We start from the raw sequence: 24402 nt of genomic DNA, 5'->3' as shown, positions 1-24402 counted from the left end.
GCCTAAGAGAAATTTCCAGGGATCTAAATCAGAGCAGGGGTGAGTGAGCTGGTGCCACTGTCCCCCACAGTGGAAGGGACAAGGAAATGATCGTGGCCACTCTCAGCCAACTGGGAACTTACCAGGAAATACACTTCATTGGTGAAATGGTGAGTCAGGGGAAAGGATCAGCCCACCAGAGGAATAAATCAAGAAAGATGTTGGAGAAGGGTGATTGACACACTGGAGAGGAGCCGAAGGGATCCTGGGGAGGGGAGGAGGGGAGAGGGGACGCTAGAGCTGACAGCTGACAGCTGGCCTCATGCTAAGGGAAAACAATTAGGACTAAAGAACTTCAGAAGGCTAGAGAATATCTTGAGAACAGATTTGTTGAATTAGTATAGAATCTGGTATTTAATTGGGAACATTTACACAGACAACTCATTGAAAACTAAGAAACAAGTCAACCAATAAAACCAAAAATTACATATTTTTTACAACAACTTTTGTGCAGAAGAGATAAAAGAATCTTGACCCATCTCTGGAGAAATAAATATCGTGCACAAAGAGCTGGTATCTGCACAGCCAGGCCTCCCAGCGGTTCCCCATTTGGTGTATTCTTAGTGGTCCTGCTTCTCTCTTTCCAGTCCTATCTCTATATCTTCCAGTCCTGTCGAAGTCAGACAATTTCCCAGCCCCAGGCCTCCAAGTCAGGTTAGAATTATGACCAAAAATACCTACCGTGCTCTTCTCTGGCCCATCTACTGGAAACTTCAGAAGATTCAAATATCAAACCTTCCAAGGGAAGAGCATGAAAGTTGTCAGGCCTGGGGACAAATGCCTTCTACCCACTGAGCCAGCTTGTCAGACCAAGATACATTTTTATAACTGTGAAGCAACTGAAAAGTAACTGGAAAAAATGAGACTTTTCTAATTTTATTTAAATTAGTATTAGTAGTGGTGGTGATGGTGGTAGTAGTAGTAGTAGTAGTAGTAGTAATGTATGGGCTGGATCTGTAGCTCAAATTCATACGCAGTGGTAAGAAATAGAGGTCAGTGAGGTGGCTCAGTAGGTAAAGGTACTTGTCACCAAGTCTGAGGACAGAAATTCCATTCCCAGGACACACATGGTAAAAGAAGGGAGCCAACACTTAAAAAGTGTCCTCTAACCCACACATCCACGCAATAAATAAATAAATATAATTTCCAAATTGCACAGAGAAGCTGCATGGGCCCTTAATACAATTTCACGCATGGTCAGTTGGTAAACTACATATGGTACAACTACTTACAACTACTTGTCTGCTGACAATGATAGAATCAAGATCTAGAGCATTCCATCACAAGTACCCATCATCTGCCTCTCCCCCATAGGTCCAACTCCTCCTAGGTACAGTACTCTGGAAAATAATTTTTCAGTGTCTTTCAAATGAGGCGTGTACTTATCACCCTCCTGGGCACCTAGGCATCTAACCCAGAGAAAGTAAATGTAGGTCCATACAAAATTCTTCATGTGAATACTCACGGGAAACAGTAAAAGTGTCCTTTAGCAGCTGAATGACTGAGCAAACTGGCCCATCAGGACCACTGAACAATCAGAAACAACATAGACTATTGACGCACTGAATGGGCTTGGTTGGGCTCTCAAGAAAATAACTCTGTGTTAAAGACAACCTAGAAGGTTACTGTACTCGGTAATTCCACCTAATGAAGTATGAAATTACAGAGATAGAGGACAGATCAGTGGCTACCTGGCTAGGGACAGGGTTGGAAGGCAAGCAAATGGGACTGCATTATAGAAACGAACATGAAAGGGCATCCCGCGGTGGTGGGAGAGTCTGTACATGTATGTATACGTGGAGGCTATGCAATCCATCACATGATAAAATGCTGTGGAACAACCACATACATGTAGTATACTAGTGCCCATTTCCTGGCTTGGGTATTGTACAGCAAGATGAAGTCATAGACAAGCAGAGGGAGGGAGGTCAAGATGGCTCAGTGGATAAAGGAGCTTGCCACCAAGCCTTGGGTGACCTGAGTTCAATTCACGGGACCTGCAAGGTGGAAGGAGAGAACTGAAAGTTGTCTTCTGACCTTCACACATGCACCAGGGCATTTGCCCACCTATACACATAATATGAAACAAATCAACGCATGTAAATAAAAAATTAAGAAGGGGTCTGGAGAGATGGCTTTTCCCATAGAAAAAGCATTGTTGGGCTGGAGAGATGGCTCAGCAGTTAAGAGCACTGACTTCTCTTCCAAAGGTCCTGAGTTCAATTCCCAGCAACCACATGGTGGTTCACAACCATCTGTAATGGGATCTGATGCCCTCTTCTGGTGTGCCTGAAGACAGCTACAGTGTACTCACATACAATAAAATAAATAAATAAACTGGGTGGTGGTGGTGCACGCCTGTGATCCCAGCACTCTGGGAAGCAGAAGCAGGTGGATTTCTGAGTTCGAGGCCAGCCTGGTCTACAAAGTGAGTTCCAGGACAGCCAGGGCTATACAGAGAAACCCTCCTTGTCTTGAAAAAACCAAATCTTAAAAAAAAAAAAAAAAAAAAAAAAAAAAAAAAAAAAAAAAAAAAACACAAAAAAAAAAATAAATCTTTATTTAAAAATTAAGAAAAGCATAGCAAATGGGACACCCAACCTCTTTGTGATACCCTTTCTACTTTATGTAGAAATTGTTTTAAAATAACAATTTTTAACTCAGCTACAGAAGGACCTTAACAGCAGAACATTTGTCTAGCATGGACAAGGCCCTGGTCTCCACGCCTAGAACAACCATCAAAAAATTTTAAAGCAAACAAAATATCATGCAGTTTAAGTTCTCTGCAACAGATCTTTGCAACAGTCTTAGGATACACACAGTTTACCACCTGGGAAGAGTAGAGAGAGGACCCTAGTTCCCATCCCTTGTCTGACCTGCCTGAGAAGGAGGGGCCACGCCCTTTCTTCAAGGCAAGTAGAATACCTGATAAGCATAGAAAAAGTATTGTTGGGCTGGAGAGATGGTTCAGCAGTTAAGAGCATTGACTTCTCTTCCAAAGGTCTTGAGTTCAATTCCCAGCAACCAGAAGGTGGCTCATGGCCATCTGTAATGGGATCCGATGCCCTCTTCCTGGTGTGTCTGAAGACAGCTACAGTGTACTCATATAAATAAAATAAATCTTTTTTTAAAAAAAAGGAAAAAGCATTGTTGTCCAAGGCAGGCTCACTCTTTAGAACATCTTGATGTCTTACAATAAGCAATTAAGAACTAAAATCAAGCTTGACATGGTTTTGCACACCTTTAATCCAAACACTGGGAAGGCAGAGGCAAGTGGATCTCTAAATTCAAGCCAGCCTTGTTGGTCTACAGAGTAAGTTCCAGGAAAGTCAGGACTCCACAGAGAAACCCTAAAATCCAGAGAAAACTCTACTAAAATCAAGCCAGCCTGGTTGGTCTACAGAGTGAGTTCTAAGAAAGCCAGAACACCACAGAGAAACCCTGTCTCAAAACAAACAAACAAACAAAACAAGAAAATAAAATCAGGGATTCCAAGTGTAGTCAGTGGTAATGTGCTTAAGATTTGCTAGGCCCTGAACTCAGTGCCCAGTTCCTGGCAACACACACACACACACCAAATTAAGCTCACCCTGGCACACACTGAATTTGAAAGGGAAACTGTCACTGACTGGTGCATTTATGCTTCTACAGCAAGCTGGATGCTTCTTACTTTTGAATTGCGTAAAACTGTGTTGATTCTCTTTTATCATTTCTCTACCGGGGCAGCAGGATTTGAACACTCCTACACATTCATTCAACGAAGAGTGTCCTGGTATGTGCCTAGAGTTCCAGCACTTGGGGGCTAGAAGCAGAAGGATCGTGGGTTCAAGATCAGCCTGAGCTGATAGATAGATCCTAGGGAGAGATAGGCAGAGACAGAGACGGAGACGGAGACGGAGATGGAGATTGGAGGGGTCGGGGAGAGAAAGACGGGGACTCCAAGCAGGGAAAGTAAGTATCCTCAGCCACCCATCCAAGGTAAGTTCAGAAATGTCTCCAACTTTATTTGTTTGTTTGTTTATTACATTTCTTTGCCTTGGCAAGCGCATGTGTGTGGAGGAAGGAGTTGGTTCTTGTCTTCTACCACAAGAATCTGGAGATGGATCCCAGGTCATCAAGGGTGGTGTCAAGTGCCTTAACACACTGTACCATCTCTCCAGCCCAGAGGACGGTGACTTAAAATTTTGAGAGAAAAGGAAAAAAGCATGAGACCTAGAGTCTGGGATCGAGGGATGGTTGCTGGAGGGCTGTCCAGTGAAGGTCAGGAGCCGTGGTAATAAAAGACCCTATGGAGGAATAAAAACCCTACGGAGGGAACACCGACAGAAATGATAGTGGCTGGGGACGTGAGGGACCCCGGCTGAAGGGCGTGGGTGATGAGACCTCTGTAGCAGTCAGAAGAAACATCCCTATACAAAGAGCTTTCATCTCTCTTATTTGACTCTTCTCAAAGTCAGAAGAGTCTGAGACTGAAAGTTGTATATGAATCACCTTGTAAGCTTGCCCCTACTTCTATGTGCCCCAAGGATATTTGTGTGTGTATATCTTATGTATACAGGCACACACATGTAGAGAGATGAGAGGTCACCTTCAGGTGTCAGTCCTGGCCTTCCATCTTGCTTGAGGTAGGGTCTCTTTGTTGTTTGATGATGGGCCTTGTACAACAGACTAGCTGACCCTTGAGCGCCCAGAGATTCTCCTGTCTTCTACCTACTGGTATTACGAAGGAGAGCCATTCTAGCTTTTTGAGTGGGTTCTGGGGATCAAACTCAGGCCATGAGGTTTGTGTAGCTAGTGACTTTACCTGCTGAGTCATCTCTCAAGTCCCACTACTAACCATATCCTTAAGATTCATGCTCAGTGCCCAGTGTTCGAGGGCCAACAGCCCAAGTCTTTTGTGCCTACATTATAGCTTCCAGATTAGTGTTCTCATGGGATTCCTGGGTGTGTGGACATTCTTGTGCCTTCTCTTGGGCTCTTTTCCTTCTGTTTGTTTGTTTTGTCTTATTCTAATGTATTTTTGCCTATTGTATTTTATGTTATTACAGAATACTTTATTATTATCCCTTAGAAACCTGTTTGTTTTCTAATGAGAGACAGGAAGTGGGTGGGTCCAGATAGGAGGGGATGTGGGGAGGAGCTGGGAGGAGTAGACAGAGGGAAACCATAATCAAGATACATTATGTGAGGGGGGAAATCTATTTTCAATAAGAGGAAAAAATACTCATGCTCAGAAACAATATAAAACAGGCATGCTGGATGGTTCTGCTCTGTCTTTGGTCCTAAAAATAATTGTAAGAGGAACTATGAAGGTTTTGAGCCCAGGCCTGGCGCCAAGAAAACCTGATGCCAATTTGCTTTTAGAGGCTTCTGAGTCAGAGTCTCATGTTTCCCAGGCTAGCTCGATCTCTCACATGGCCACACCTTGATCCTTCCATCTCTGCCTCCCAAGCATGAGGAAGGACTACAGGTGGGCTCCACCAAGCCCAGCTGCTGATTTGAAATTTTGATTCTGTAATCAATTTACTAACCTTCCCAACACATTTATCCAACCATCCTTATATGATTTGATAAGAGAATGTCTAGCAGAGTATCTGGAACATAAGATCTCAGATGGTTTTTATTGCTCTTTTTTTATTAAACTGGAAAGCTAGTATAATGGTTTGTATATGCTTGGCCCAGGGAGTGGCACTATTAGAAGGCGTGGTCCTGTTGGAGTGGGTGTGGTCTTGGAGTAGGTGTGTCACCGTGGGCTTGGGCTTTAAGACCCTGGTCCTAGCTACCTAGAAGTCAGTATTCTGCTAGCAAGCCTTCAAATGAAGATGTAAAACTCTCAGCTCCTTCTGCACCACGCCTGTCTAGATGCTGCCATGTTCCCGCCTTGATCATTAATAATGGACTGAACCTCTGAAACTATAAGCCACCCCTAATTGCATGTTGTCCTTTATAAGACTTTCCTTGGTCATGGCGTCTGGTCACAGCAGTAAAACCCTGACTAAGACAGCTAGCATTATCACTGACCAGGTGGGTAGGAAGTTATCTACGAATACCTGCTGACTGATTTTGTAGAAACCAATCAAATTCAGGTAAAGGGAGACTCAGAACAGTTCATCTTGACTGAAATGCTAATTGTTATCATTGCCAACATTGATAATAAGAACTATGAGCCCTAACCTGACATTGCTGCTATTGCTTCAAAAATAGAACTGAGAGACTGGGAGGGAGAGTGGGTCCTGAGGATGTAACTCAATCCAGTCATAATGGAGACTGATTCCGTTCCGGTTTTATTTTCACAAGAGCTAATACATTCTTCTTCACTACCTCCACCTTGGCTTACGGCACTGTGAATTGGATTTCTGCCACTTGATTAAGACAGATGGTTTTTTAGCCCTTGGAAAGAAACAGGTCACTGGGAGTCAGCACAGGCTAAAAAAAAAAAAAAAGCAGGTCATGCCAGACTATCCTCATTCTCTGGCAGTCAACTACATCAGTAGATCAAAAGAATGCTGTAGCCTTCTTTTGTAGTCCAGCAATCTAGCCCGGCAAGGTCTTGTGATTCTCTTAGGACATCCTCACGAACAACAAAGATGTGGTTATGGAGGCTGGGGAAAAGGACATTGTGAGGCAATCATGTGCACTAAAATTGATAAAAATCGCCAGGCAAGATGCACCCACCGGTGCAGTAGCGTCATTACTGTTAGTGAGTGATCTCAGATCGCATTTGAGACCTGTGCCACCTGGGAACTAATGCCTGGCACTGTCGTCCGGGCCAAAAGCCCGTGCGTGCGTGCGTGCGTGCAGCTAGAAAGGTCATAAGCTCTAGGAGGCAACCACAAAAAATATTTGGTTTGCTAAAGGAATACCTCGTCAAACTGCCTTCTAAATATTTATGTTTACACCCATGCAATAATGTTTCTCAGCCTCAGCAAGAAAAGTTTCTACAGCGGGCCAAAGGCAACGCTGAGAGTCAGAACTGGCCAGCTGAGGCTAGGTGACCCTAAAATGGCTCACTCAGCTATATAACACTCTGCTTTATCTCCTCTGCAGGGATCAGGGATCAGGCAGGCAGAGGAAGGGGTGGAAAGAGCGGAAGAGCTGGAGGAGGGGGAGGAACACTGTAAGAGGTTTCTTCTGGACCTGATTGGCCGGTTGCATTCACAAACCCACAGCAGCAGAAGATCCACATTCCCTGGGGAAGATCCACATTCCATCGTGGGCGGGGGAGGGGATCATGAGGCCCCGCCCCCTGCTGAAGAATTATTGGCAGTTGTTGCCTGGGGAGGGGTGGTTTTTCCCCCCATGGGTGTGGCTACTGGCAGGTGGCACATGCGCCTGTGGATGTTTCCACATCCATACACATGCAGACAGAGCTAATTGAATATCATGGAAGATAAATATCATGGAACTAGGAATTGAATATCATTGAATATTAAAAAACAGGGAGACATGAAGGTAGGAAAGGAATGTGGGGGTCTAGAGAGAGTGGAAGGGGGAGATAGGTGTGTATATGATCGATTGTATACACATGTGAAATTGCGAAAGAGATTTTTAAAGTTTGTTTGTTTGTTTGTTTGTTTGTTTGTTTGTTTTTCAAGACAGGCTCACTGTGTAGAGCTGGCTGTCCTGGCATTCTCTCTGTAGACCAGATTGACCTCGAATTCAGAGTCTATCTGCCTCTGCCTACTGAATGCTGGGATTAAAGGCATGAGCCACCCACTGAGTTCTGTTCTGTTTACTGATATCCACTAATCGCTCCATTTCCTGTTTGAAAGACCACCTAAGTTCACACCCCACCTTCTTCCTGAAAGAGTATGGCAGATTCCTGACTGGATTCTCGGCTGCATTATGCCATGGTCTTTAAAATGTGAAAACTTGGACTCATCTTTGAGAAGTATTTTTAATAGGGGCTGGAGAGATGGCTCAGTGGTTAAGAACGCTGGCTGCTCTTCCGGAGGACTCAGGTTCAATTCCCAGCACCCACTGGGCAGCTCACAACTGTCTGTAACTCCAGTCCCAGGGGATAAATCATCTCTTTGGGTGCTAGGCACACATGTGGTGCACAGGCATACATACAGGCAAAATTTCTTACAAATAAAACTAAATGAATAAAATTTAAAAATTAGATATATCGCTAATAAAATCTTAAGACAGGAACGAGGGCTGAGCTGTCTGCTCAAAGGTAGGTCTGTGCTTACCCTGTGCAAGGCCCTAAGTTTGATGCCCAAATCCAGAAGAAAAAACATCTGTCTACGGAACAGAAAACCATGAAATTGATCGACTCTACTTAAAGGACAGATGAGGAATTGGGGGCATGGTCCTCCTCACAAGTTTGATGACCTGGGATCAATTCCTGGAAGCCATGCAATCTGTAATTCCAGCACTCTTATGTTGAGATGGGGGCAGAGACAAGAGAATCCTCTGGAAGGTCCCTGGGCAGACGACATAGAGAGGCTGTACCGTACTGAGGCAGAAACAAGAGGCCCTGCCTCCCAAAAGTTATCTCCTGACCTCCAAAGGCAGACCATGGCATCTGCATGCATGTGCAGGCACACACACACACACACACACACACATGCACACACACTAATTAACAAATATTTAAAAAACCTAAGCAGTAGTGCAGTCTGAGGCATGCTCACTCCTGAGAAGATTATGATGGCTTATAATAAGTAACTAAGAGCTAAAATCAGAGCTGGGTGGTAGTGGTGGTACACGTCTTTAAGGAAGCAGGGGCAAACAGATCTCTGAGTTCAAGGCCAGCCTGGTCTACAAGAGTGAGTTTTAGGACAGTGAGGGCCACACAGAGAAACTCTTATCTTGAAAACCAAAGCAAACAAAACCAAAACACCTAGACCAGTCTTCCTTGACTTCAATGCCCTTCCCAAAGAGTCACCCCTGCTCTCAATAAGAAATTTACTTATTTGTTTAATTATTGGATGGTTCATTCAACAGAGTAGTAAACTTTCACAGAGGCAAGAATCATGTCCTATTTTTTTCACTAACATGATTTGTTGTCTCCTCTAGAGTTAGCACATAATGTGTGCTCAGTTAACAAACTGAATAAATGACAGAGGTAAACCCCAAGAACCATGGTTAACTTGCCAATGACACTGAGACTAATATACCCCTTACACAAGTCTTTGATTCTTCTTGAAAGACACCAAAAAGTTTGATGTCAGGAAAAGACTGGCAATTCCCCTTGAATTTTATACAAAAGGGAACTAGATGCTATGCACTCTCTACGGCTGTCTCTTTCTTTCAGGAAATTTATTCTGAGCTTGAACCATGCTTTAGCATGTAGTAATATCTTATCACTCTTTACAGCTATATAATATTCTGTTATAGTTATACATATGTTGCTGTCACTATACATATGTTATGGGTATCTGTATTTTATGTTTATCTGTACACTATGATTATCAACATACTGGATAAACAACTGGTTGTTTCCTATTACCTAACTGGTTCCTCTGTTACCATAGGGCCAGACTTAGTAGTAGTAGAATGTTTGGGTCACGTGGTAGGATTTCTTAACTTAAAAGGAAATGCTAAACTCTTTATAAAGCAGTCTTTGGTTTGACATTCCCACCAGCAGTGTGAGCTGGATCTGCTCTGCCTCCTGGACAACATTGGCACGGTCAGCCTTTCTTGTTTCTCTGGGATTAATAACCTTGAGTAACCTTTCCAGATCTTATTTGCCACTGATAGATTTTCTTGAACAACATCTTTACTGTATATAAGTTAATAAAAAGGCTCTTGCTCATTACAGAACCAAGTAACAACAGAAAGGGTGTGAAGAAGAGGGTATAGTTCTCCACACGTAGGTAACCACAGGGTACGTGAATCACCAGAGACACGTACATACAAATTAAGCACAGAACTCCCCTCAGAAATTTCTGATTCAATGGGCTGGCCTGAAGCATTTAACAAATGTCTAGGAGTTTTTGATGTAAGTATTCTATAAATCGTTTCTCAGAAAGTCTGTTCTGGAATGCACTAAGTTGTTCTTGGGGAGGTGTGAGGGTGGGCACACAACTGTCATCCAGTAAGGAAGGGCCTTTTGTTAAAATATAAAATAGGAAGTACACTTCCCATAAATGATCCTCTACTGATAGCTGAAGTTTGACATTTAAAAGGTCTAATCTGATCATTAAAGCCCACTGTAGTGGCACATGCCTTTAATCCCAGCACTCAGAAGGCAGAGGCTGGCAGATCTCTGTAAGTTTGAGTCCAGCCTAGTCTACATAGTGAGTTCCAGGACAGCCAGAGCTATGTAGTAAGACCCTGTCTTGGAAAAAAAAAAAAAAACACACAAAACAAAAAACAAAAAGAAAATTCAAAATGTTAGAAACAATTTGGGTGGGAGTTGGGGGGGCGGCAGGAGCAGTAGTTTTGCTATTAAGAGCTCTGACTATGGGCTGAAGAGATGGCTCAGCTGAAGGGGTTGAGAGCGCCTCTTCCAGAGGTCCTGAGGTCAGTTCCCAGCAACCACACGGTGGCTCACAGTCATCTGTAAGGAGATCTAGCGCCCTCTTCTGGTATGGTGTGCAGGCACATATGCAGACGGAGCATTGTGTACCTAATATATAAATAAATCTTTTTTTTAAAAATGAGCCAAAAAAATATGGAACGCTTCACGAATTTGCGTGTCATCCTTGCGCAGGGGCCATGCCAATCTTCTCTGTATCATTCCAATTTTAGTATATGTGCTGCCGAAGCGAGCACAATAAATCTTTTTTTAAAAAAAGTTACCAAAGTCACTTCCGGGGGTGGGGGTGGGGGGGGAAGAACTCTTACGAGTTAAGAGAGGGATACAAAAAGTAAAAAGAGCAAAGACACTCCTCTCTCTCTCTCTCTCTCTTTCTCTCTCTCTCTCTCTCTCTCTCTGTGTGTGTGTGTGTGTGTGTGTGTCTCTGTGTGTCTGTCTGTCTGTCTGTCTGTCTCTCTGTCTCTCTCTGTCTCTCTCTCTCTGTCTCTCTCTCTCTCTCTCTCTCTCTCTCTCTCTCTCTCTCTCTCTCTCTCCTCTAAATACATGGTCAGGCAGGTGGTATGTGTCTTAACCCAAATTAAACAACAGCTATTTACCCTTAGGCAGACTTCCCTAGTTCTACCTGGAAGGGAGAAAGGAGCCCATACAGTCTTTTTTTTAAAAGTAGGTCTTTTTATAGAGCAGTGGGCCTGCCCAGTCTGTGTCTTCACAACTGCAGATCCACAGATTTAAAGTTCTTCAGCCTGTCAATAAACAAGCACCAGGTTGTGGACTGTCAAGCCTGGCAAATGCCATGCTGCTTTGGTGACAGTGCTCAGACACACCCCCTCTTCATGGTTAAATAAAAAGCCATTGATTGGAGCTGGAGCAGACTCAAGCAAGGCACTGTTTGCCGCAGTAATCTGCTGATGCAAGAAAGAGGCAAGCCAGCTGTTGGCGAATCCTGTGCCCTGGCAGAAGCTCAGTGAGGCCATGTGGCTAGGCAAGGTCGGTGCTGCCAGGCCCCAGTTCATGTCCTCTTTCCTCTCCTTTAAAAATACACCGAAAGGTTCTGGCTCTATTCGAAGGAGGCAAGTGACACCTGGGAACCACCTTTGTTAGAGCATCCGGTAGTTTCCATGTTTAGTTTTGACTTTGGGTCACACTTTGGAGAGAGGAATCATTGATTAAGAATGCCTGATGTTCTTCCAGAGGACCTGAGTTCAGTTCCCCTCGCCAATGCCCCTCAGCTCACAACCACTCGGAACTCCAGCTCCATGGGGATTGGGAGGCATTTGACCTCAGGGAGTTCCTGCACTCACAAGCACATACCTACAAACAGGTGCACACGTACACATAATCAAAATAAACACAAGTATCTCAAAAACAGCGAAGGAAGTACTTCGCTGCACCCTTATTGAAGGTCCTCTCACCAGGGTATGTGCTGTGTTTTGCAAGTCACAATATCATTGATTTTATTATACTTTCATGTGTACACTTTTGTCTTTGAGGTGATGTGTGTGTGTGTGTGTGTGTGTGTGTGTGTGTGTGTGTGTGTGTGTAGGCCAGAGATCCTGGTAGGATGTCTTCCTCAGCCTTTCTCCACCTTACTTACTTACTTACTTACTTACTTATATTTTTATTCGACAATCTCTCACTGAGCCTGCAGCTCACCTATTTGGCCTGGGGATCCCTCTATCTCTGCCTGCCCCCCACTCCCTGGACTGGAGTTACAGACTGCCCAGCTAGACCAGCCTTTTTAAGTAGGTGTTGGCGATCCAATTTCATGTCCTCACACCTGCAAGGCTTTGCCCTGTTTTGCAATCTCCCCAACTCCACTCACATACACACTTTTTAAAGTTTTCATTTTATGTCACTTTGGACACAGCCTAATTCCTTCTAGGCCGTTCCTAACTGGTCCAGCAGTGTTTGATTGGATTATCGGCATCAGCCCTTCTGTGGAGCATCTACTGCGTGCCAGGTACCGAGCTTTACACTCAAAACAAACTAGAGGGCAAAGTACTGCGCCTGGAAAAGCTCAAATTGGGCTTCCCAGATCATATAGGAGGTCAGGAGGCTGCCTGCTTCAACGCTGGCTGGCTGGCGCTCTCCCCCGCCCGCCTCAAGGAACAAACTGTTCTCACTGTTCACAGAGATTCTGATTCTGCCTGGGTGGGCAGTGGGCAGCTCTTTTGCCGGACCACTGACCTCTAGAGGACCAAGAACCAGCACCTGCGCTAGGAGTGCGCTTCTCCACTTCCAACTTGCCAGCATGCAGAAGCTGCAGTTCTGCTTTGTGGACCCAGTTCTGACACCACTTTTCTACCGGGCCAGTTCTCCCTTCAATCCGCCTTGAATTTCTGATCCTTTCTTCCCAGGCCTTGCCGGTCTACTCAGTTTCTTAGCCGGGACTCTTTACCGTCCTTTGAAGCTTCCCTTTGTTTTAATGAATGGTTTATTAAAAGCCGCCTCACATCCGTCCCAGGTAGGAAGATAAACAGAACAGTTATCATTTGCTCTAGCCCAGCTCACTTTCCTGAACCTTTGTCCCACCCAGAAAGGGGCTCGGGGAAGCCACCTGAATTTGGTGACTCCAGCTCCTAAGAGGCTGGAGACCCAGCACCGTGGGGCTTGGGATCCGGCCACACCCTGCCTCTCTGCCTCCCCGCCCCACCCCGATCCCCCACCAATCTCGCGCACCTCATCTGTCTAGCAGCTGTTTCCCCGCAGCCCTCCTGGCGGCATCGTGTCGCCGAGGTGGACTCACCGCGCACGCGCCGGATGCCCTCCGGTGTCACTCGCACCCTCTGGGCTGGGGCAGCCGGGCTCTGGGAAGAGCCTCTGACTGCAGTGCACGCGCAGAGCGCGCTCCCGCCTTTGTCAGTTGCCACTCTAAGGCCAGGTTGTTTTCCGCGCGCGCTCCCTGAGTCACTCAGCAGCGGAGGGCGTTCCCAGACCGCGCCTCCGTTGGTCCCGGGCGGGGCAGCGCCACACCTGCCAACTCACCTGTCCCACTTCACCCCAATACCAGGGCGACAGGTCCGCTCGTGGGCCCTCCTGCTGGCAATGGGTTTCTTCTGTGCTGCGACCAGAATCACTGAACTCGAGGGCTGTCTTAACTTACTTTCTATTGCTGCGATTAACACATGACCAGAAGCCACTTAGGGAGAGGACTACAGTGGATGTCAAAATCACAGCCCATTCTCAAAGGAAATGAAAGCCCAAACTCATGCCAGGCAGGAAGCCGGAGTCAGGAACTGAAGCAGAGACCTTACAGGAATGTTGTTTACTTGCCTTTTCCCAATGGTTGTGTTTATTCAGCCTGCTTTCTTCTACAGACCAGGGGCTTCAGGTGTGTCACCCTCCACAGTGGTCTGGGCCCTTCCTTAGCGATCATTAATCAAGAAACGGCCCCCACAGACTTGCCTAGAGGCCAATCATCAGCTGGCATTTTCTCAACAGACTCTAACTTGCGACAAGTGGACTAGAACCTAACCAGCTGAGACTTAAACCTGTGGAGCACTATGGGTTCTTGCTCCAAGGCTCTGTCGGCGCATGCCATCTTAGACAAAGCTGTCAGTAGTTTCTTCCGGGATGTGAAAATGCTGGTGTTTTATTTCATATTATTACAGAAAGCAAGGGTCACCTCTGGGTACTGAAGACTCAAAAGTTAATTCCACAGATAGGGTCTCTGTTAGTCGTCGTAGCTCCCTGTCTTGGATGATGAACTCATAGTTGGAAGAGCAAAATACCTTGAAGCCCAGTGTTCCTTATGGAGGTAACCTAAGCTTGTCTGTAAACACGGCCTTACCAGCTCTATCCTAGAATTTATCTACAGACAGGCCCTCACTGTGTACACTAGGCTGGTATCACACACAGAGATCTGTCTCTTCCCTCCCAAGTGCTGGCTGGGATTTAAACTGTGCACGCTACAGCTGGTCCAGGTTTTTGTTTTTGTTTTGTGATAATGACTTATTGAACTTAAAAAAGAAAAATAAATGTCACCTTGCCCCTAGTGACAGTTACCTAGAGATAAAAAGGAGTCCCTTCACTTCTTTCTTCAATTGTAATCAATCTTTAAAGTTTACCTACTTAAAAAATACATTCATCCCATGGAGTGGTGTCACATGCCTTTGATCGTGGTGCTTTCTCGTTAAGTTCAAGGCCAGCCTAGTCTACAAAATGAGTTCCAGGTCAGCCAGGGCTACACAGTGCATTTCTGTCTCAAAAAGCAAAAACAAAAACAAAAATACATTTGTCTCATTTACAATTCAAAAGCATATTCTTGGGATTATCTCTCATTGATCTTTGGAGTTCTTCAGTACCTGGCATGCTGCCAAAGTTAGCGCTGAATTAGTGTTTGTTAAGTGGGTGGATAAGAGCGTACAACTAAGAATTGTGAAAGTCAGATATTTCGAAAATCAAAAGACCTTTTCTCTGCCATTTCTCCTTTTTCCTGAGGTATACAAGACTTAAGGGGGAACTGAAACAGAACTCCCAAACCGCTTGCAAAGTTAACCACGGTATTATTTAGAGATACGTACTATAAGCTGTAAGATCGGACTCTTTGGGGTCAAATATATCTAAAAAACGATGGACTAACTAGGCTGCTAGGGTCTTCAGCAGTAACAAAATCTGGTTCTGGTTAACTGAAGCACAAATGGAATGTGTTGAAAGATCTTTGGGGGGGGGGGGTCTCACTGAATCAACGGAGAGTTGGAAGAGAGGACTTGAGACATGACTCAGCAGTTAAAAGTGCGCGCTCCTCTTCCAAAGGACCCGCACCCACTCCAGGTGGGCAGGACCCGTAACTCCAGCTCCAGGTGGCTCTGCTGCCTTCTTCTGACCTCCACATGTACCTGCACATACATGGCACACAGGCGTACAGGCAGGTGTGTGGTGTGTGTGTGTAATAAATCTCAAATAAAATCCTAATAAATCTTAAAAGGGACAAAAGGGTCAAGAACAAAGCTAGAAACATGGACTAAATGAGTGATTTTTCAACCCGTGGGTGGCGGCGACCCCTTTGGGGGTAACGTCTCATATCCTGTATATCAGATATTTACATTATGATCCATAACAGCAAAATTACAGTTATGAAGTAACAATGGAATAGCTTTATGCTTGGAGGTCACCACACCATGAGGAACTATATTAAATGGTTGCAGCATTAGGATGGTTGAAAAGCCCTGGGCTACTTGATCAGATCCATGAAGAAATAACTCCACAGGAAGGATGCTTCTGCTCTAACACTGGGAGTGGGCTATCCTAACACCAGGCTCTGGACCTGGTGATGGACACTCAGAGCTGACCCAGCTGTCGTCCTACAAACAAGTGTTGACTGACACCTTCACTGTAATTCACTACAGTTGACTGAATACTTTTATGAATTGCCTGTTTCTCTTTACATCTATCTGTCTGTCTCCATATATCTGTCTCTCTCTTTTTCATCATAGTCTAAGATGAACAGTGTATTACTTTTTTGTGACTGTGACAAAACAGCTTAGGATAAGATATTTTATTTGTTTATGGTCTCCTAGGTTTAAGTCAATGACTGTCCAGGCACATTGTTGTTAGGTCTTTGGCAAGGCGGAAGTGTCATGGAGGAAGGAAGTTCATGGGAAAGGAAAGCTGCTCACCTCCAAGAAATCAGGAGGGAGAGGGAAAAGGAGGGAGAGAACAGAGCTCCACCCCTCCAACTAGACCTCACCCCCTGACATCCCGCTCCTCGATGAATTCATCAGTGGTTTGATCCATAGAGGTGATCAGTGTTCTTGGGCTCCATTTGCCCCCTAATTAAAACAAAAGTGTTGGTTTCATGTTGTCTTAATAACTTACTAATTAGTATGATTAAAATATCCCGACAAAAGCAGCTTATGGCACAAAGGGTTTGTTTTGGCTTACTGTTTGGAGAGATACAGTCCATGGTGGTGGAAAAGCCATGGCAGCAGGCAGGGGAGGGGAGGTGGCAGAGCAGGAAGATGGTTGGTTACATTACCCCTGCACTCAGCAACCAAGGTGTGAGCAGGAAGTGGGGCCAGGCTATAAAGCCTCAGGGTTCCCAATAACTCTCCAGCCTCCGCTGACAAGGCCTTACCTCCTAAAGGTTCCATAGCCTTCCCAAACAGCATCACCAGGAATGTGTGTGTGTGTGTGTGTGTGTGTGTGTGTGTGTGTGCGCGCGCGCGCGCGCACATGTCCCGAAACATGAGCACATTTCACATCAAACCACTACACGTGCTGTGATCCTGCAGATTCCAGGCAATACCTTCTCAGTGTTCCCGGCCATCCATAGACCTGGCCCAGTCTTCCCTCTCTGTATAATCACATTCGAGATCTCATGAGGACATAGGCACATAGGGGGTGGAAGAGGCTGTGGCAGGAGAAGGACCCACAGCCATTTGGGCCACCTCTTCATATAACTCACACGAGCCTTCAGGATCCACTTGAGTCTAGCATGGATATAGTACACCCATTTAAAGATGGACTGCTCCTGTGCGAAAAGCTGGATGCATCAGAAGTTCCTTCTGCTTCTTTACGTCTGGGCCACACCTTGTAGGATGCCAGTCACATGGAGGTGGGTCTTCCCCTGTCAGTTTTTCATCTTTAGAAATACTACTCTCACAGACGCACCTAGGGGTGTGTCTCCGAGGTGACTGGGAATCCTGTCAGATTATCAGGCCCAATCATCACGTTCGTGACAGTGGTTCTAAGGAGAACACATTTTCTCAGTGACCTTCCAGAAGTGAAAAGAATGTATTGATCAGGGTCCTCTAGATGGTGGCAACCTATCAAGGCTGTGTGTGTACAGACACAAGGACAGACAAAGCTGGGGAGAGAGGAAGAAAGATGAATTTCTTCTGCAATGGTGGAGATTCTATAAGGATGAAGTCTTCCATGTGTGCTAGTAGGCTTGGGGCTTGGGGAAGTGCTAAAAGCTAAAAGTTGTGGTCCAAGCCATCTCCTGATACAACTGTTTCCATGTTGGCAGAGGTCAGTCTTTGTTCTTTCTGGGTCTTTGTGCTGAAACTTCTTTTAAAGACCAGGCTAACATTGGACTGGTAGAGATCAGCCTCCTTCTGTCTCTAGAGTGTCTTGATTGATATCGTGTGCCACAAAGCCTGATGTCCCCTGAGCAGGGCTTCTCAAGCCTTTTCCATTTGTGACCCTTTTCTCCTAAAATCCCAGATATACAGATATATAAAATAGTGTTACAAAACTGTGTTAATTAACAAATCATAAAGAAATTTACTTTAGGGCTGGAGAGATGGCTCAGCGGTTAAGAGCACTGACTGCTCTTCCAGAAGTCCTGAGTTCAAATCCCATCAAGCATATGGTGATTCACAAGTGTCTTTAACTCCAAGATTTGACACCCTCACACTCAGATATACATGTGTGCAAAGCACCAATGCACATGAAATAAAAATAAATAACTTATTAAAAAAAGAAAGTTATGAGCTGGGCATGGGGGCGCATGCCTTTAATCCCAGCACTTGGGAGGCAGAAGCAGGCGCATTTCTGAGTTCGAGGCCAACCTGGTCTACAGAGTAAGTTCCAGGACAGCCAGGGCTACATAGAGAAACCCTGTTTCGGAAAAAAAAGAAAAGAAAAGAAAAGAAAAGGAAAGGAAAGGAAAGGAAAGGAAAGGAAAGGAAAGGAAAGGAAAGGAAAGGAAAGGAAAGGAAAGGAAAGGAAAGGAAAGAAACTTACTTTAAAACAATTCTTTGGTATACATTTTCCTCTAAAGAGAGGATGGGATGGAAGGTTTATTCTGACTTCTAGCTCCAGGAGGTACACACTGTCACGGTAAGGAAGGCACAGAATTTAATCCCAGCACTTGGGAGGCAGAGGCAGAAGGATTTCTGAGTTTGAGGCCAGCTTGGTCTACAGAATGAGTTCCAGAACAGCTGGCTGGTCACACTATACCCACAGTCAAAATTGGGACGTATAAATGTGAATAGTATAAACCTCATATCATTTACTCATGACAAGAGCACATTTTTGGGAGAGTAGAGACATGGCTCAGCGGTTAAGAGCACTGACTATTCTTCTGGAGGTCCTGAGTTCAAATCCCAGCAACCACATGGTGGCTCACAACCATGTGTAATGAGATCTGACACCCTCTTCTGTGTGTCTAAAGATAGCTACAGTCCACTTACATATAGTAAATAAATCAATCTTTTTTTTAAGAGCACCTTTTTATGGTGATAAGATTGACCTTATTTATTTCACATATAGAATTCAATTTGAGGGACTGGAGAGATGGCTGCAAAGATTGAGAGCACTAGCTGCTCTTCCAGAGGAACCCAGTCTATTCCTGGCACCCACAGAGTAGCTCACAACCATCTGTAACTCCAATTCCAGGGCACCTGATGTCCTCTTCTGACCTACTCAGGCACCAGACATGCACGTGGTCCACAGACATACATGTAGACAAAATACTCTCTCACATCAAATAAAATGAATAACCCTCTTAAAATTTTATTTATTTATTTATTCATTATATTTATTTGAGTACACATAGCTGTCTTCAGACACACTAGAAGAGGGCATCAGATCCCATTACAGATGGTTGTGAACCACCATGTGGTTGCTGGAAATTGAACTTAGGACCTCTGGAAGAACAGTCTTTGCTCTAAACTGCTGAGCCATCTCTCTAGCCCCTAAAAATTTAAATAAATACTAAATTCTGTTAAGTAGTTTTCTGAGGCTACCCACCCTCTTGACCTTTAATCGTTGGGCCAATGATGAAAGATGACTTAGAGATGAAGAGGAACACAAACAAACAAACAAACAAACAAACAAAAAAACAGGCCAGGCGGTGGTGGCGCATGCCTTTAATCCCAGCACTTGGGAGGCGGAGGCAGGCAGATTTCTGAGTTCGAGGCTATTCTGGTCTACAAAGTGAGTTCCAGGACAGCCAGGGCTACACAGAGAAACCTTGTCTCGGAAAAAACAAAACAAAAAACCAAAAACAGAACAGGACACTGACATCAAAAATAAACAAATTGAAGAAGGTAAGGTGGGAGGGAAAAAAAATCTGTTGCTTAAATTCACACAGGCAGAGAGACAAACCAGAAACATTGAGCACACCCAGCACCCAGATCTTGGCTTCTAAATAGCATTCCTCATTAAAGGAGCCGCGGCTCTCGCGAAGGAGCTGGTAAGCCTAAAACAGCTTGTTTTAGTTTGTTGTCCTGTTCCTGCAATAAAACAGTAGCCAAAACCAACTTGGGGCAGGGGGATTGTTCATTCTGTCCTACACTTTACAGTATGTCACTGAAGGAAAACCGTGGCAGAACTCAAGGCAGGAATCTGAAGATAGAAAAGGAAACATGGAAGAACTCAACTTGCTAGACTGCTTCTCCCTTTCCCTTATAGCCCAGGCCCATCTGCTTAGGAATGGTACCGCCCACAGTGGGCGGGGACCTCCTACCACAAACAGTAATTAAGAAAATCCTCACTGCCTGAGAGGCAAGTGGGTGGATCTCAGGTGAGTCAGAGGCCATCCTGATCTACAAAGCAAGTTCCGGAACAGCCAGGGCTGTTATACAGAGCTGTTTTGGGGGTGGGAGGTGGGGGTGAAAGACTATAATAGTCAGAATGATAAAAGAGTTAACTTGCAAGAGTTCCCTGGCCAATTCTAAGTTAATTTATCAAAGTAAATATCAGCAAGTAATGATAAATCAAGTAAAATAATAATCTAGGGTCTGACAAGGTGGCTCAGTTGATAAGAGTTCTTGCTGTTCTTCCAGGGAACTCAGGTTTGGTTCCCAGCACCCATGTCGGGCCTTTTACAATGGTCTGTAACTCCAGCTCCAGCAGATCTAACACTGTCTTCAGTCCTTAGTAATCTCACACGTATGCAATACGCTCACACACAGACAAGCACTCATACGTGTAAATAAAAATAAGCATTTAAAACAATAATAATCCACAATCCCATACTCTTCTGAATAACAGGATAAATAAAGAAATAAGAAAGACTAGGAAGCTGTTCCTTACAGCAAAATGAGGCCTAATATATGTGAATGGTTTGTTAGAAAAATCCTTAAAGGATGTTGCTGTAGTGAAAGTTTGATATGAAATAGAGTCGAAATATCTTGCCAAGATGGGCATGGTGGTAGAGGACTTAATCTCAGCCACTTGAGAGGCTGAGGCAGGAGGAGGACTTATCCAAGGCTTGCCTGGGCTACAGAGGAAATTCAAGACCAGCCTGAGCCTGAGCCTGGTATGGTGGTGCAAGCCTTTAATCTCAACAGAGGTAGACAGCTCTGAGTTTGAGGCCAACCTGGTCTACAAAGCGAGCTTAGAGACAGGCACGGCTACACAGAGAAACCCTGTCTCAAAAAAAGCAAAAAATAAAATAAACAAAATAAAGCCAGCCCGAGAAAGTTAGTGAGACCCTGTTCCAAAGTAAAAAGGAAAGAAGCCCTGTGGTCAAATGTGTGCCGACAGCACACAAGGCGCTACGCTCAGTCCTCCACACTGAGGGCTCACCTGTTCAGGAGGGGGTGGAGGTGGGGCAGGGGGATGACCATGCCCACTCATGAGTTACAAAAGCAAGATGACGTCTTTGCAGTGGAATACCTGTCTGCACCACCTTAGCCAAACTTTAATCTCCCGAACCCTGAGGTGTCCTGGTAGCACGTGACATGGATGGGACACAAAGGAAAGGACACAGAGTTGCTGTGAACGTGCTCTTGCTCCAGATTTATGACTGGATATACTTATGTGGAACCATAAGATAAATGCAAAGTAAAGGCCATTTTGCAAAAGTAACTGGCCTGTCATCTTCAAAAATGCTAATTCAGAGAAACAAAGAGGCCAGGTGTGCTGACACACACATGCAGTCTTGACACGTAGAAGGCAGGTATAAGAGAATTACTGTAAGGCCAAGCACACCTTGGTCTACACAGTGAGTTCTGAATCAGTGGGGGAAGACAGCATATCAAAAAGGAAACAGAACAAAGAAAATATACCCATAATCAAAGGCTAAAGAATCCAATTGAAGAAAATGGATAGGATAATGCAATGCAGTTCTTGATGCTGAACTGGACCCTGGGCTGTGGGAATATGTCATTATTGGGACAACTGAGGAAGCTTGAATTCAGACTAAGGAACAATAAGCAGTGTCGTGTCAACAGGAAATTTCTTGCTTTTAAAAATTTGTGGTTGGAGAAATGGCTTGTAGGTTAAGAGAACTTTCTGCTTTTCCAGAGGACCTCCGTCAGGTCCCAGCACCCAGTCAGGTAATTCACAACTGCCTTCACTTCAGTCCAGGGTCTCTGATGCTTCCCTCTGGCCTTGTTGGGCACCTGCACACTAAGTGACATGTATGCACTTAGACACAAAGACAGACACACACACACATACACACATACACACATAAATACAAAGTTTTAAGAAACTAGGGTTATTAAAAAGATGTCATTGCAATTGGGAAATATACAGAAATATTTAAGGATGCAGCATACAAGTATACATAATTAGAAGTTTTATATTTATATACATATGCACATATTCATAAAACTAGAAGTAGAATGCCATGCAGTTCTCAGCAAATAATAGTCTTGATGGCACCTAGTAGTCAATAATGTAGCCCTTGTCATGTGACCGAAGGAAAACAAATTTGAAAACGTCACAAACTGGCTCCTTTAATTATCTTTGTGACTTTGGATAATTCACTAGTATTTCTGGGACTTCCTTTCGTGGGTAAATCAAGTATAAAACCTATATGCCTTTTCTTTGTTTTTGTTTTTGTTTTTGTCTTAAGACAGGGTCTCACTCTGTAACCTTCACTAGTCGAGATCTTACTAAATAGACCAGGCTGGCTTTAAACTCAAAGAGAGATCCACCTGCCTCTGCCCCCTGAAAAGCATGTAGCACCACACCCTGATACATCTCTATGTCTTTCCCAGAGTTGATTGACAAAAAGATAAAATAATGTATAAGAAAAACACGAACTTCAGAATGTCCAAAGTGGAGCGATCACATAACCATCTCATAGTATTTTGTGGGATTCATTGAGTTTATATTAATTTTAAAGCCATAGACAAAATGGCATTTCTTACTCAGACCCTCTGAATCTGGACTGGAACCTTCCTAAATGCAGGGGTGTTAGTATAGTGACTGGCCCACAGTGGTACTCAGCAAATAATGCCAGTACACATGCCGAGTAGCCACCGAGAAAGTTAAATAGGTTTTAATTTCTCTCTATCACCAATATGCTTTTTTATTGAGGAATAGATGTGATGTTGTGGATAGAGTGTACAGACTGTTGTGGGTAGAGTGTACCGACTGACCTGGGAGTCCAGAAAGCCTGCTCAGCTCTGACTGAACTTGTCCCTTGTTCTCTATGTCCCTCACTCATTACATCACAAAATACAAATAGACCTGATAGTCCTTCTCATCAATCACCGTCTACAGAGGGACAGAATGCACTACACAGTGATTATGACACAGTATGACGTCATTATAGTAAAAGGAAGAAAGGATTCTCTGCAGTATGTATTGTTCTGTACATAATGTTTAATTGTTCTCTGATGTGGTCTTTTTTCGTCTACCATGTTCTATAAACATCATAGTTGGGGTTTTTTTCAAAATTATTTCAACACTGTGTATTTCCTCGGGGGTGATTTTCTTCTCTGTGACTGGCAAATACCTGGTCCTGTGCATTTAATATTTGACTTCAGATACTGCTAGGCAATCTAAGTCATAGTATGGCAGTCATAAAAGGCTGGCTATAGTAAATGTCCACAAGATGGCAGCATTGGATAAATATTGAAAACCAAGCCTCTGGGTTCTTGACTTTGTGTGTGTGTGTGTGTGTGTGTGTGTGGCATATTCTAGAATCTCTTAAGTAGATGTCTGTTTTTGTAGCTTCTTTTAATTATGACATACATTTACAGTTTCCTCCCTTGATATATTTTGCAATCATGAAATGGAGGGACTTAAGTCCAGCCTACTCTGCAGAGCGAGTTAATAAGGACAAGCTATTTCAGGACAGCTAAGGCTGTGCAGAGAAACCCTGTCTCGAAAAACCCTTAGATAGGTAGGTAGGTAGGTAGGTAGAGAGAGAGAGAGAGAGAGAGAGAGAGAGAGGCAGACAGACAGATAGATGGACGGACGGATGGACGGCAGACAGACAGACAGACACATACATGTACACATACATATATACATATGTTTCATATGGGCTAAACAGGCTATACCAGGTAAGTAGAAGAATCCTGTCAATTATTTGTCTACATAGGTAAGACATACTTTTAGGAGTTCTGACCAAGTTCAGAGTCCAACAGAAAGTAAGAAACTCATGAACTACAAAACACTCTTAAACATAAGGGTTGTTTCAATATAATCAGATGTTTCATCTTGGTGGATTAGGGCCCTTCCAGTAAAACCATCACCACCACACACAAACACACACACACACACACACACACACACACCACATGACCACTCTAGTTCTGCTCACTGCACTGTAGCAAGTCTTAGCTGGCACCAAATGGAGCAGTTATTCCATTTCCTATGACAACCAGCAATGCCTCCCGACCTCAGCCTGGCAAGCTGAGAGTTAACAGGATGTGACTTTAGGACCAACACTCCTCCTCAGGGAATAGTAACTCAAGAGGCTCCAAATTTAGTCTCACAAAGAAAAGTGGATTACTGGAATGAACCAAGAGTCACAGGAGACACCTTCGTGCCCTTGCTAGTGAACAATGCAGAAGGAGAGGGCGGGAAAGATGAAAGAAAGGCAGAAACTCCAGAACTTAAGGATTAATCTTCCTAGTAAAAATAGCTAAGGAGCACCCAAACTGCAAGGCAGGACAGTAACGGTTCATACAAATGGAATAAAACTAATATTGATAAATAAATTTATTATTAATAAATAA

General features: G+C 44.3%; 1 protein-coding gene and 1 non-coding gene across 2 annotated transcripts in view; both read right to left on the bottom strand.

Moving 5' to 3' along the window:
- The window catches only part of Arhgef37 (Rho guanine nucleotide exchange factor 37), a 47695-nt gene extending 34033 nt beyond the window's left edge, over positions 1–13662 (bottom strand). Inside the window, exon 1 of the mRNA XM_052155726.1 lies at positions 13514–13662. The gene's annotated coding sequence lies outside the window, so the exon portion shown is untranslated. The remainder of the gene's footprint in view (positions 1–13513) is intronic.
- On the bottom strand, positions 10658–10764 carry LOC127664296 (U6 spliceosomal RNA). The gene has a single exon (XR_007973144.1). It is a non-coding gene; the product is annotated as a U6 spliceosomal RNA (small nuclear RNA).
- Positions 13663–24402: the final 10740 nt, after the last annotated feature.

Source organism: Apodemus sylvaticus, chromosome 13 (genome assembly GCF_947179515.1).
Source record: "Apodemus sylvaticus chromosome 13, mApoSyl1.1, whole genome shotgun sequence".
Taxonomy (NCBI): Eukaryota; Metazoa; Chordata; class Mammalia; order Rodentia; family Muridae; genus Apodemus; species Apodemus sylvaticus.
The sequence above is the reverse complement of the archived record's forward strand: the minus strand, read 5'-3'. Positions and strand labels throughout refer to the sequence as shown.